General features: G+C 44.6%; 1 protein-coding gene across 2 annotated transcripts in view; it reads left to right on the top strand.

Moving 5' to 3' along the window:
* The first annotated feature begins 1,256 nt into the window (after positions 1-1,256).
* LOC309817501 (general transcription factor II-I repeat domain-containing protein 2) overlaps positions 1,257-8,454 on the top strand; it is a 55,636-nt gene continuing 48,438 nt past the window's right edge. For both annotated transcript variants that reach the window (XM_082645855.1, XM_082645853.1), the window contains exon 1: positions 1,257-1,673. The gene's annotated coding sequence lies outside the window, so the exon portion shown is untranslated. The remainder of the gene's footprint in view (positions 1,674-8,454) is intronic.

Genomic DNA, 8,454 nt, shown 5'->3' with positions numbered 1-8,454 from the left:
GGTGTTTTGGTGCTATGAATAGTCTGAGAAGGGTTAAGGGCAGAATCAGAGACAAATTAGGAGTCTACTGCAAAAGATGATGTTGGGGGGGGTTCCCTGGTGGCGCAGTGGTTGAGAGTCCGCCTGCCGATGCAGGGGACACGGGTTCGTGCCCCGGTCCGGGAAGATCCCACATGCCGCGGAGCAGCTGGGCCCGTGAGCCATGGCCGCTGAGCCTGCGCGTCCGGAGCCTGTGCTCCGCAACGGGAGAGGCCACAACAGTGAGAGGCCCGCGTACCGGAAAAAAAAAAAAAAAATGGTCCTCAAACATAGCATTGTCTAGTATTCCCAAGAACAAGGCAGAGATGTGCCTTACGTAGAAAATACTTGTGTTAGCTAAGCTTCCTTCACACAAGAGTTACAGCGCTGTTGGCCATGAGTTCAACTAATGAATCAACAATATACATTAAATAAGGTGTCTTTAAACAGACACACACATAAAATAAGGTTATGTATTGATAGTTTTACCAAAATGTGAAGAGGCTGGCAGAAACCTAATCCTGTATTTCTCCTAGGGGCAGTATTCAGTTTTGCTCAGTGTTTGCTAAGAATTTATAGACCATAACTCTTCTGAACAGAAAGAATCAACTATAACATAATGGAAATATTTTCAAACATCTTTTAAAAATGATGTCAAAAAAAGCAGGTACCATCTCAACTAACTGCTGGATGGTTATCTTTACCTTGAAATAACATCTTTTTTAGCAGCTTCTGCTAGGAAGCATATCTTTGTGAGCCACTTACAGAAAAAAATGTCAGCGAATCGTGACACTTGTCTTTTCGCAAAAGAAAATGTGTATTAGAACATAACTTCAAGACAGTAAAGAATGAGAACGCTGCCTTCAATTGCGTCTGAATATTCCTTTAAAACGAGAAACAAGGCAGCTATGTTAAATCGGAGCAATGGGTAAACGGTTTCTATTATCCTATTCTCCTTTTGGCATATATAAAATATGTAACTGTAAAGTTGCTTAAACAACACTACAGTAATATTCGACTACTTGCTGGAGTGTCATCACCATCTGATGGACACCTCATGATTGGTTGGTTATGTCACTGACCCCCATCAAAAGGTGAGGACACTTTGTTACAATATTATAACAAACAACTCGTTGGCTTTAAGGCAGATTCCCTGGTCACTGGAGTTGTGACCTCACCGCTTTAAAGGTACAAACTGCAATCATGCGAAACTATCAAATTAAATAACAGCAAGAAAGTAGTCCACGTTCGGGGGCGGTGTCAGTGGTGAGACCAGACACGTGCAGCCACTCATCTAAGGCTGAAGATGGACGAGCACGTCTGGCCTTGAACAGAGCGGGACTAAGGGACTTCCAACAAGCTCACTGTGAAGCTGAACTATTCCACGGCACCGGAAACGGCAACTCCCACTTGGGGCGCTGCGGACACACGAGTCTAGGCTGCCTTCCAGGAAGCCAAAAAAAAAAAAAAAAAAAAAGGAAAAGAAAGAGAAAAAGAAGGGATAGTGGAGAGCAGGGCTTCGGCCGCCGCCCACACGCCGCGCCCTCGCCTCTTCGCGGTCGCGGCCGCCGCCCTTGGCCCCCTGGCCACTCCCAGGTGGCTCAGCCCTCGGACCCCGCGGCCGGCCGGGCGCCGCCCGCTTGCGGGGACCTCAGGTGCGTACCCCGCCCCCGCCGCAGCCGCCATTAAGAGCGGGTGCTTTGCTTGGAACTTTCTCGTCCCGCGGGCCTGACGGAGGGGAGGCCTGGGGAGACTGCCCGCCCAGGCGCGCGGGCTGCAAGCACCCTCTTCGCCGCCAGCCCGACCGGCCCCCGAACCGGCGCCCCGCGGGCAAGGCCCGAGGAGTGGGGGTGGGGCGGGGAAGTTCTGGCGCGGGGTCAACGGTAGCACGCACGGAACGCGCATACCTCTCCCTTCTGATTGGCTGAGCGGAGGCGGTGGGGGCGGGTGCTGCCGACCCTGGGTTCTCTAAGGCCCGATGTACGTGAGGCCACGCTCCAGCTGGCGTACGTGAGGATACCGCGCTGCGTGCGGACGCGGGGCGGGTCAGACGCTGTTGCCTGGTAACTGCGCCCGGCTCCATGGCAGAGGTGTCCCGACACCGCCCCTCACGTCGCGCACGTTGCCGAGTGGCGCGCGGTGTGGGGTTTGTCGTGGGCGTGGTCACTGGGGCGGCCACCAGTGGCCGGTTTGTTGGCAGAAAACCAACCTAGAGGTCAGAAGAAGGGTCTCTGGTCCTAGACTACAGTCCCTCACTATTATGATTTAGAGATAAAGGAGAAAAAAGTCTTTCAGGGCTATATTCCCCGTGCTTCGAACCCAAGCTTTGCTGTTTAATAACAGCTTTATTGACATAACGCCATGAAATTAACCTTTAAAAGTGTATAATTCAGTGGTTTTTGTTTATTCACAGAGCTGTGCAACCATCACCAGTAATTCTAGAACGTTTTCATCACCCCCAAAGAAACCCCATATCCATTAGGCAGTCATTCCCCTTTCCCATCCCCGCCCTGGACACCGCCAATGTGCTTTGTATCCCTATGTCTCTGCCTATTGCAGGTATTTCCTAAGGATAGAATCATCAAAGGGAGTGTTTTGGATCTGGCTTCTTTCATTCCTTCTTATGGCTGAATAATAATTCATTGTATGGATATACCACATTCTCATTTTCTATCAATTGATGAATGTTTTTGGATTATTTCCACTTTGGGGCCATTACGAATACTGCTGTTGAACATCAGTGTTCAAGTTTTTGTGTGGACATTTGTTTTCAACTCTTGGGTACATAGCAAGGAATGGAATGGCTGAGCCAAAAATGCCACCGTTTAGTTTCCTGCTGTTAATTTGAAGTAAGCAGATGTCTAAATACGGGATTGGAAATTGGCAAATTGGATATTGCTCATAGCTGCAATCGAAGAGTTGAGCAGCCTTTTCTTTTCTTCCACCTGGAGAGGAAGGCTTGATCTGTGTGACCGGCCACCTTGCCTTCAGTGGACACAGGGCTTGGCACCAGGCTACTGCAGGTGTTAATCCATTTGGAGCGGGTCAACTTTCTTTCTGCCTTCCTGTTGTTTAGTGCCCGATGTTTGCTGCCCAGAGCTCTGGGTCTTTGCCCACACCTGCTGCCTGGAAGATCTCTTCTCAAGCAGAACTTGCTAACATGCTTTCAGTCTCATCCGCCAGGTTGTTGACTCAGAACCATTTCGGGGGGTTCTGGCTTTCATTTTGCCTTCATTACCTGCTATTCTGCTGTATCTGTGCAGGTCTGTCTAACTCGAGACCGCAGGATGTGGATTTTATTCACATAAAAATCACTTTGTTTCCCCCATGTCTTTCCTGCCAGCAGTGTATGTTTTCACATAGCACGTGCTCATTAGATTTTTTTTAATTTTAAACATTTGTTTGGCTAAGCTAAAGTTCTTGATTATTTGTTAAGCTTTTTTTTTTTTTTTTCATTTAATTTGGCTGCGCTGCACGGCTTGTGGAATCTTAGTTCCCCGACCAAGGACTGAACCCGTGGAGTCCTAACCACTGGACCCCCAGGGAATTCCCAAGCATTTAATTTTCACTTTTTTTTTTTCGTTTTTTGACATTGAAAATACATATTATGTCTAGTTCTTTTCCATACTCCTTGGTCATTCCAGAAGAGTCCTGGTTGTCTTGAAATTTGTTATTATTCTTTTTTTAGGATATTTTTCCCTAGCTTGAGATATAATTGACATATAACACTGTATTAGTTTTAGGAGTACAACATAGTGATTTGACATATGTATGTATTGTGAAATGACTACCACAATAAGTTTAGTCAACATCCATCACATCACATAATTACAATTTTTTTTCTCGTGGTAAGATCTACTCTCTAAGCAACTTTCAAATATACAGTACAGTATTGTTAACTATAGTCACCATGCTGTACATTACATCCCCAGGACTAATTTATTTTATAACTGGGAATTTGTACCTCTTGACCACTTCAATACATTTCTGTTGAATGCTGAATAGGTACACCTGCATTTGTAGTTTCCACTTACTGTAGGCCTGGGCTGAGTCAGGGAGAAGGTGGCACCTTTGGGAACTTGCTAATTAAAATCAAGGCCTCAGGGATCTGAAAAATTAACCTTTGGAAAGGTAAATTTAGAAACAGTTTTAAAAATAAAGCAGGTGTCTATTTCAAGATTTCAGAGGTTTGATAAATGGAGTGGATGACATTCCAAAATTTAAGTGGTGGAAATGAATTCTAGAACAGGGATGGGCAAATTTTTTTTGTAAAGGGTCAGATAATAAATATTTCCACCTCTGAGGACATGTGGTCTCTGTCACATGCAACCCTGCCTTTGCAGGAAAGCAGTCAATGGACAAGATGCAAGCCAATGAGTGTGGCTATGTTCCAATAAAACTTTATTTATAAAAAGAGGTGGTAGTCTGGTTTTGATGTTTGCTTTTCATTCGTAAAATATAACATTGAAAAGGAGAGAAAGTCCTCAAAGTTTGCTGGGAAAACTGTGAGATTTGAGAGTTGTTTCAGTTTACATCTCTAGTTTTAAAAAAGCAAAAAGTTAAGCACTATATAAAATCTGTGATCAAAATGAACATAGCTGGTGCTTTAGATTTCAGTAGAGAAGTTAATCACCATATAGGCTTTGGGGGTTTGAACTCTGGTACAAGCTCTCATTGTCAAGGATTTTTAACTATTAGAATGCAATGATTTTGTTTCTCAGGGAAATGTCCTCAAGGTGGGAAACCACCTGATTAGCTTATAACCATGGTTCATTAGTTTGGATGTGCTATTGACACATGGTGTGTTCTAAATCATAAAATGTAAAAGACAAAGTTCCTGCCTCCATTTGCTGTTAAGTAAAGGGTGCAAACAAAGCAATAAGTATGAAACATACATTTTTAAAATTATTGCTGGTGGCACAGTTGACACCAACCGAAAATAGCCTTTTTGAGTTCCACCTAGTTTCATTCTGCCTGTTATTTTATTCTCTGTTAAAGTTTTGGCATCACAGTCCTCTCAGAGATTACTGTGGTGTAATTACAGATTAGGTGCAAGCATAAGAGCCTGGAATATGCCAGTCCCTTAAGTGGGCTCAGATCTCTAGTGGCTCTCAGTGTGAGCATCTCACAACACTGTGTCTGGTTCTACTGTTTAAAAATGCATATTTTTCATACATCATGGCCCCTACACTACATCATTGGATGATTAATGGAAGAAACAATGACTCATGTCAACACTGCAGGGAAAACTGGCTCTGCAGGACTTAGCAAGGGGTCACAGAGAGGTCACGATGAATCCACTACTCATGTCATCAACATGAGAGTCACCATACTGTGGCTTTGAGGGTTCCAGTAGCTGCTAGGTGACCAGCCAAGTATGTGATAAGGCTTTAGAGAGACTGCAAAATATTCAAGTTATGGCTAGACGACGTGAAATCTAAAGACATATCTATCGATGGCAAAGTTCTAAGAAAAAAGGGAAACCACCACCAAAGAGGGGATGGACTTGTGATAGACAACGGAGAGCCCGCTAGGGGTGGTTGACAGATTTCAGAACTACTTACCTGAAAAAATGTGTGGTTTCGGCAAAGTTGCATCTGCTGATAAAGAGCTAGAAAAGCCTCTCCCCTAAACAATGAAAGAAATCATGGAAGAAAAATGTTCTCTCTGGGAAAGATATGTACTGCTTCCTCGGATAATGTTGACCATGCTTGAATTTGCCTTTTGGTATACCTACTTCCATTGTAAGACTCGACTCCACTGAATGAGACATAGTCTTTTTTTTTTTTTTTAACAGTGCTTGAATTAGTTAACTCTGAAAGATAATGGTCAAGAATATATTTCTTGGGCTTCCCTGGTGGCGCAGTGGTTGGGAGTCCGCCTGCCGATGCAGGGGACACAGGTTTGTGCCCCGGTCTGGGAAGATCCCACATGCCGTGGAGCGGGCCCGTGAGCCATGGCCACTGAGTCTGGAGCCTGTGCTCCGCAACGGGAGAGGCCACAACAGTAAGAGGCCCGCGTACCACAAAAAAAAAAAAAAAAAAAAAAAAAAAAAGAATATATTTCTTCATCACAGTTTTAAAAAACAGTAAGATATTAAAGAGCTTGGTTCCAGGTTTATCTTTAGAACAGTGCAAATTTACCCACGTGAGTCCTTTTTTAAAACAAATATTTGCTTTATTTTAGATAAAAATTGAACACATGTTCACTATATTTAAAAGCTTATTTAAAAATCTTTGTGAGATTTCTGTAACTTCCAATGGGAAAATTATTTTAATATTTCAACAAGTAATGCAGCTGACACGTAAAGATAAAGAAAAGAAATTGGAGTGAAACTCTAACTTTGCCAATAGATGTGTTTTTCATAAATAAAAATTTCAAGTTGGACCTTTTAACATGAAGTAATTTAATCAGAATTCTTTTTTTTTAATGAGTAAATAAATTTATTTATTTATTTTTGGCTGAGTTGGGTCATCGTTGCTGTGCACGGGCTTTCTCTAGTTGCAGCAAGCGGGGGCTACTCTTTGTTGCGGTGTGGTGGCTTCTCTTGTTGCGGAGCACGGGCTCTACATGCGAGGGCTTCAGTAGTTGTGGCACGTGGGCTCTAGAGTGCAGGCTCAGTAGTTGTGGTGCATGGGCTTAGCTGCTCCGCGGCATGGGGGATCTTCCTGGCCCAGGGCTCGAACCTGTGTCTCCTGCATTGGCAGGCAGATTCTAAACCACTACGCCACCAGGGAAACCCCCAATTCAGTGGTTTTTAATATATACATGGAGTTGGGCAGTCATCACCACAGTCAGTGTCAGAACATTTTCATGACCCTGAATAGAAACCCTGTACCCTTTAGCAACCCCACCTTCCAGCCCTAAGCAACCACTAATCTACTTTCTGTCTCTATAAATTTCCCTATTCTGGACATTTCATATGCATAGACTCATGTAATATGTGGTTCCCTTGATTTTAAAACGAGGGGGCCCATAGAAGTCAGAGGTGAAAGGAACCTTCACAGTAAGTGATTGATTTAGTCATAGAGGAGGAGCCTGAGGGCCGCCGCCCACTGGGCTCCCAAAACAGGTTGGTGGTCTGGGGAATCCACAATCTAGCTTTCCTGGCCCCTGCTTCTGTGAGAACCAGTCCATCATGCCTCATGCCCTGTAAGCTTGTGTCACCAGCCTAACTTGGTGTGTCCTCTGGTGTTCACTGTTGATGCCACTGTGTGATGGCAGTTTCTTTCTGGCAAGGGGAGCAGGAGAGGATGCAGCCACCGGGTTAGGGGTGCAGGGAATGTTCCATGAACAGCGTTGACTAAGGACTATCCAGGGAGGACTTCCCTGGTGATCCAGTGGCTAAGAGTCTGCGCTCCCAATGCAGGGGGCCTGGGTTCGATCCCTGGTCAGGGAACTAGATCCCACATGCCACAACTAAAGATTCGGCATGCTGCAACTAAAAAGAGATCCTGCATGTGGCAACGAAGATCCTGTGTGCCGCAACTAAGACCTGGCACAGCCAAATAAATAAATAAATTTATATTTTTAAAAAAAGGACTATCCAGGGAAATGACCTCTTGGGACAGGCAAAGAACAGTTCAGTGAATTTCTGTTGTAATCCAGATACAGCCGTTTCTAGAGAGCAGAAAGCCCCAAACGAAATGCATCCTTCCCCATCAAGCCTGACGGGACTCAGTCCCCTCCAGCGTTCTTACCATCAAAAAGTACTCAGGTGCTCTTGAAAAGTTCTGGTAATGAAACAGGACCTCTCCTCGCCTGTGGCATCCCCACGGGCTGTTGGTATGGTGTCCCAATGTGATTGACATAGCAGATCTACAGCAATTGAAGGTGAGAAGTGGAAACAGCAGTAGGCAGGAAGTTGCCCAGTGTCTCGCTTTTCATGGACAAATCAACATGTTTGTAACCTGAGAATACATCTGCTCCTTTTTCCCTGTCTGGGATAATAAAGGGAAAATAAGAATTATGAATGAAAATATTCTGAGCTCCCAAAGGATCAGGATAGGGCATAATCTAAGTGAATAGCCTGGTAAGTGGCAAAAATAGCGTGCCTTTGCTGTTTCATACTTTGTGATACCCCTTTCTTCAGCCTGCTGTACTAAGTGATGAGCATGGACTCTAGATGCTAGAGCAAAGAGTTTCTAAGACTTAACATGTGTCCTTGGTGGTGCTGCTTGCTGCTTTTTCTGACTCCAGCTCTGTGGGAATAGAGTCCTTGTTATGACAAACAACATTCACAAACTTCTATCTGTTCTCAAATATGGGTGTGATAACAAGAAGAGTGTCAAAGTCTTGATATTAAGATAATTATTTAAAAACTTCAAATTGGGACTGCCCTGGCAGTCCAGTGGTTAGCACTCCGCGTTTGCACTGCAGGGAGTAGGGGTTCGATCCCTGCTCGGGGAACTAAGATCCTGCAAGCCTCACAGCATG

This window comes from Mesoplodon mirus, assembly GCF_964341445.2.
Source record: "Mesoplodon mirus genome assembly, chromosome: 15".
Classification (NCBI taxonomy): domain Eukaryota; kingdom Metazoa; phylum Chordata; class Mammalia; order Artiodactyla; family Ziphiidae; genus Mesoplodon; species Mesoplodon mirus.
The sequence above is the reverse complement of the archived record's forward strand: the minus strand, read 5'-3'. Positions and strand labels throughout refer to the sequence as shown.